Source organism: Phaethon aethereus (genome assembly GCF_964289735.1).
Source record: "Phaethon aethereus genome assembly, chromosome: 1".
In the NCBI taxonomy this organism is placed as follows: Eukaryota; Metazoa; Chordata; class Aves; order Phaethontiformes; family Phaethontidae; genus Phaethon; species Phaethon aethereus.
Genome location: NC_138575.1, coordinates 138729334 through 138735712, shown reverse-complemented (window position 1 = coordinate 138735712; position 6379 = coordinate 138729334).

Sequence of the window (6379 nt, the reverse complement as noted above, 5' to 3'; positions counted from 1 at the left end):
CAAAGTGAGGCCTCGCTCCCTCCCTCTGCACAAAGTGAGGGACCTGAAGTTGCATCTCGTGCTTCAGGCACCACACTTTGTAAACCCAGGCACAGCAGGTAACTCCCTAGCCTTGTTTCTTCCCAGCAGCCCCCCGCCGTCATGTTGTATTCCTTGTCTGTTCAATTCTCCCTCTTCACCACAGCAAGACCAGCACGGTCTGACTGCACCCGTCACGTAACCACCGCAGCCCCACAGCAGCTGCGTGTGGACAGATGACAACCACTCTGGGTGGAGGCTTCCAGATGTGCATGGCAGCTAATGACTTGCAAGTAGGAGAAGTCCTAAGACTCCCGCTTGCACAACTGCTCGCATCCAAAGCACAGCTGAAGCAGCAGAGCCCGTGCCTTGCCTCGGCAGACCTCAGGTGTTACCAAGGAACTGCTTAGATCCGTTCATCCCTCCCTATGCTCAGAAGACTTAATATTGCCTTGGAGCTCCCCTTGAAAATGCCAGGATTTGAGCCGCTTACTGGCAATCTGTTTTCCTTCCTTTATCCCTGCTGAAACCTAGCTGTGATTAATATTCACATGTTTTGCTGGATTCTTGCTAAGCAGTGCTAGCAGAGTGCTTGAAAGCCTTCAAGGCTTCATTCCTTTTGATGTGGTTTTGCTGGCCAATACAAAACCTGGATGAAATTACAGCCTGACTGAAAGCCATAGCACATCATCCTCTTTAAAATCCTAGAGCTTCCTGATGTAGTAACGGGCTGCTTTGGAATATTCATCTTAATGTTTTACATTACAAAACAGACAGGGCAACATCCTGCTTGGGTAAGACAGAAGATGATGGGATCACTTGCGCAAGGTTGCCGCTGAACCTTCTGCTCTACCACGTGTGCTCCCATACGTGCTCTTGTCTCCTACAATAGTGGAGGTCTCAGGAATGACTAAGGAAGAAGAGCAACCAAGTCTTCCTTTCCAGCCAGAGCCTTCCCAAAGGAGAGACCTGGGGAACTGCATGGATGCCTCAGTGCTGCGGACTTGGCAGCCTCCCCAGACCATGAGAGAACAAGCTGCCAGTGTGCAACTGAGCCCGAGACATCATGCTGCACTTAGGGATAGCAGAAGAACTGGGGAACAGCTACCAAATCTGGGGATTTTGCTTGTAAAAAGGTTTTCCTCGTGAGAAAAGTAAGGCAAAACCCAGGTGTTTTGGGTAGCCAGGGCAGTGATGTCAGTTAATTCTGAAAAGGGATTTTGTGAATTTTTGTTTCATGCTGCCTGAAACTCCATGGTATAAGAAGTCCTTTCTAAACTACTTCATCACACCACAGGGGCTTCACCTGAGCCCACCTCATTCACTCTGTTGAGCATCTGTCATGCAATACTAAGGTAAATACTGATAAACGTTTTAGGATTGCCCCTGCCTCTGAGAACAGGCATTAGGAGGGGACCCATCTTGTGCCTGGGATGAAAGGAGAGGTGAAAGGAGGGCTCCGGTGCTGCTTTTCTACCTGGACTTTAGTAAAGCCTTTGACAGCATCTCCCACAGCATTCTCCTGGAGAAACTGGCGGCTCGTGGCTTAGACAGGTGTACTCTTTGCTGAGTGAGGAACTGGCTGGATGGCCGAGCCCAGAGAGTTGTGGTGAACGGCGTTAAATCCGGCTGGTGGCCGGTCACAAGTGGTGTTCCCCAGGGCTCGGTTCTGGGGCCGGTCTTGTTCAATATCTTTATAGATGACCTGGATGAGGGGATCGAGTGCTCCCTCAGTAGGTTTGCAGACAACACCCAGTTGGGTGGGAGTGTTGATCTGCTGGAGGGCAGGAGGGCTCTGCAGAGGGAACTGGACAGGCTGGATCGATGGGCCGAGGCCAACTGTATGAGGTTTAATAAGGCCAAGTGCCGGGTCCTGCACTTGTGTCACAACAACCTCATGCAATGCTACAGGCTTGGGGAGGAGTGGCTGGAGAGCTGCCCAGTGGAAAAGGACCTGGGGGTGCTGGTTGACAGCCGGCTCAACGTGAGCCGGCAGTGTGTCCAGGTGGCCAAGAAGGCCAACAGCGTCCTGGCCTGTATCAGAGATAGTGTGGCCAGCAGGAGTAGGGAAGGGATCGTGCCCCTGTACTCGGCACTGGTGAGGCTGCACCTCGAATCCTGTGTTCAGTTTTGGGCCCCTCACTGCAAGAAGGACATTGAGTTGCTGGAGCATGTCCAGAGAAGGGCAACGAAGCTGGTGAAGGGTCTGGAGAACAAGTCTTATGAGGAGCAGCTGAGGGAACTGGGGTTGTTTAGTCTGGAGAAGAGGAGGCTGAGGGGAGACCTTATCGCTCTCTCCAACTACCTGAAAGGGGGTTGTGGTGACGTGGGTGTTGGTCTCTTCTCCCAAGTAACTAGTGATAGAACAAGAGGAAATGGCCTCAAGATGTGCCAGGGGAGGTTTAGATTGGGTATTAGGAAAAATTTCTTTACCGAGAGAGTGGTCAGGCATTGGCACAGGCTGCCCAGGGAGGTGCTGGAGTCGCCATCTCTGGAAGTGTTCAAAAAACGTGTGGATGTGGCACTTCAGGACACGGTTTAGTGGGCATGGTGGTGTTGGGTTGATGGGTGGACTTGATGAGCTTAAAGGTCTTTTCCAACCTTAATGATTCTGTGATTCTGTGATTTTCCCCAGCTGCTCCCCCACAACACAGGGAAAGCATCCCAGCCACACTTGGGACTGTGCAAGTCTTTGCCTTGTAATAATACATGCAATATCCTTACATGCCCCTTGTAATCTCCAGGAACTGATGCTTGAAATAAAGGAAAGTCATTCTAATGGGCACAATTCACCTTAGGTGTGAGCCACGAGGGCACTTCTTGGGACGTTGTACTTATAAAGCCATCAAGTGCTTCGGATACTGACTGAAGAGCACACAAAGGTGTTGGTACTGTTTCTCTCACAGCACACACACTTGCTTTATATATGTTCTTCTGACAACTGTAATCTCAGTTGTCCAAATGATAGTTTCTTATATTCAGTCAAACGAGATGGTCAACATTACATGAGTCTGATCTGGTTTGCAATGCCATCCCGTTAACATGAATCTCAAAACGGACTGACTTTCTTTGGCAGCCCGATCATTCAGTGCTCACTGCAGAGTGACCCTGGAGTTAAACATGTGACAACAACAAGCATAAAAGCTGAAGCAGAACTTAATGCCCTTAGAAAAGGTCCTGCAAACAAAGCTAGTTTTATGTCTGTCCTGCTGTGTCTTCAAGAGTATAATGTTCAGAAAATGTGAAAGGCATCTTAGCACCCAGGCTCGCGGAGAGAGCTGGGCAATGTGACTCTTTCTCTGCTTAATCCATTTGTGGGAACATGGCCCAAAACTCTCATACTTTAAAGAAAAGGTCCCCAAGCTCTGACATGCAACAGGTATTTGAGTTTTCAGCTGGCCTAGCTATGTGACCTGTGTCTTAAATTTACTGAATAAAAAGATATGCACCTAGACCAAAAAGCTGAAAGGCAAGGGCCATATGGATATATTTAAGAAAAGCCTTTTTTCCTTGTGTTCCTCCTCATCAAACATCTATTTCACATGGGAGAAGGTTGGCAGGGTTTGGCTCTGGCCATGAGGAACTCAGCCCAGCAGCCTGTTTGCTGGTGGAAGAATTGAGGCATTCAGCACGGCTCTTGTTGATCCAGTTATAATGGATTTACATTAACACAGTTGTGCGGTGAGCAGAAACTTTCTAAGTGGAAAGGTCTGCTTCGGTTGCCCTGCTAGCGTGCTTGCATATGCCTGCCAAATAAACAACATCTCCTGCTGGGTGATTGGAAACAAGTGTAAGAAGTTCTGGGTATATGATGCTAATCCTTACGGTCTAATCTCATCTCTGCTCTACAAAGACTTCTCCCATCACCGAATCTGACATGGTTACACAGCAAAGCCTGTGAGTTGGCAGTGAGAGCTGGGCATGTGGCTGCCCCAAGATCCCACATGGAGCTGGGCTGGGGATGAGAAACTCCCGGGGCTTGTACCCTGCCCACCCACCTCCTCATACAGAGTCTTCTCCTCTGCAAAACTTGCAGGCAGTGAGGGATGTGTTGCAGAGGGGTATCGGAGCCGTGGAGAGATGGAGGCCCAGGGCGTGGAGATAGTGTGGAGCCCCAAGGTCCCGCGTGAGGGTCCACATCGCTCCTGCTGCAGCCACACGTGGCTGTGCGTGGCTGAGATTGACAGCTGCCATCAGGGCAAAAGTTAGGTGTACTTCTCATTACTTATGGTTGAGAGGTGCTTGCTACGGGGAAGGGCTGTCTCTACGGCTGTTGAGGAGACTATAGCAAATCCACCAAGTTGCCTACAAAGATGTGAAGTGGACATTCGCCAAGGGGCAAAAGCATCATGACTGTGATTCAAGAGTTTTCTCTCTCTCCCTCCCGCCAAAGAAACCTCTTAAGATTTGTTCAGAGGCAAACGTAAACCCGAGGGTCAGCACGAGTCAGCTTTCGGCTTTGAACACCGAGTCCAAGCCTAGCTCTACACTGGATATGCAGTAGGCTCTGCTACCCTTTTCTAATACCCAGCATTGTAGAGAAATGTCCTCCTTGATGTGCCCAGTTGAGCTTATAGGAACACTAGGCATTTAAAAAAAAAAAGGAGAGGGGGGGATGGAACCCATTAATTAAACCCTGTAAATAGAAATCATGCCCTGAAAACTCTGATCTTATCTAGCGCCTATTAGCGTTGAAAGATTGACAGTGGTTTACTGTGTACCTAGTGACACACCTCGGCAACCAGGGAGAAGTTATCTACATTTTACAATTACGAAATGAGTTCCGATACAGCAGAGCACAGCAAACAAACCTCTGATCACAAAGCTGCACTAAATTAATAATGTGGCTTTATTCCCTTCAGTGCCCAAATTTCTTTCCTTGGCTCATACTGCACCCAGTTCTGTCCCAGTCCACTGGGTGGGGACTGATCAGACTTGACACTGGGTATCGCTCACTTGGTTGAAGGAAGAACGGTCATAGATGATTTTTTAAAAATCTTAACAGCGGGGCTTTCTGTCTTCCCAGTCTCTTCTGGTTGCTTTTGTTCTTCCATTGCCATCTGCATCCCAGATTTTCCTTATCTGTGTGTCTAAACTGATCCCTTGTTATCGGAGGAAAGGACAACTACATGCTCTCCCTGCCCACTCCCTAAAACATGGAGCAGAAAATTGCCTGAGGCTAGCATGAATATTAAACCAAGAAGCTTCTGAACAGCTCTCCTCACAGGGACGTACAGACTTCTGCTCCCTCTTTGGTATGCAAGGCAGATCCAATAGTCCACGTGCATATGAAGATCACTGGGACTGAGGGGCAGAGCAGAGAAAGATCAAATGAAACCAAGACCCCCAGAACAACCACAAATAGGACACGCACCTCAGGCAGAGCCCCCCATATCCCAGCCTGATGTGGGAGTAACTCCATCGCTCAGGGCTTCCTGCAGTGACGGTCAGATGTCTCCTCATGGGCAGCGGCAAGAGCTAGGAATTTCCCTTACAAACACAGGGTTTTTTTTCTGGAATTCTTCCTTCCTTTTGGGTCCCTTCCCTTTGTCTTCATGGCACTTTCCCATTATTCCTGCAGTAGCAGTTAAATAGAAACTTCTGCTACCAGCTAGCAAGGGCTTGTTTTCCAGGGGTGACGCTGCTGCCTTCCCAAGGGGACTCACCCAGAGGAGGAGCCCAGAGCCACCAGCCCAGTGACTGGTGAGGTACCCTACCCTCTCCCTCCAGCCTAACGTCAGTTATTTATAATGCAAGCCCAGGTTTAAACTTTGCTGCCCATTTTTTCGAGACGTGTGAAGCAAAGCAAGGCGGGGAAGACAGTTTACCTAAGCCTGAACTGTCTAGGAGCCGGAGGCTCTGAGCTGGCGTTTGCACCCAAGCTGCCTGGTGTGCTGAGCGCTCCTGGCTCAGCTTGTCTGGCTCCCAGGGGGGATCCTTGTTTGGTGTCTGCAAGTGAGGCTGAAGGTTTCCAACAGGCAGCCCCAGGGCCTGAAGCTTCCTATTTACTCCCAGCCCAAAACGTGTTGTTGGCACAGCGCGCCTTGAGCTTTCGCAAGCTCCCCATGCCTTAAACCACCACGGGCCATACCCGCACACCCTGACCCTTGGGGCTTTGGCATTTCAGGGCAACACAAGCCAAAACAGCTCAGGCAACCTAATATCCAGCACTGAGCAACCGTCCAGGGTCCCAGGGCACGGAGGCTTCAGGCTAGATGCCGAGTACTGGGCAGCACCTGAAGATGCCTGCCCTTGGGGAAAGGCACCAGCCTCTCAGCTAACCTCCCTGCAGGAGAAACGTGCGCACACCGCTACCCTCCCCGCAGAAACCAGTCCAGCAGCCAGGCTCCAGGCAGTACAG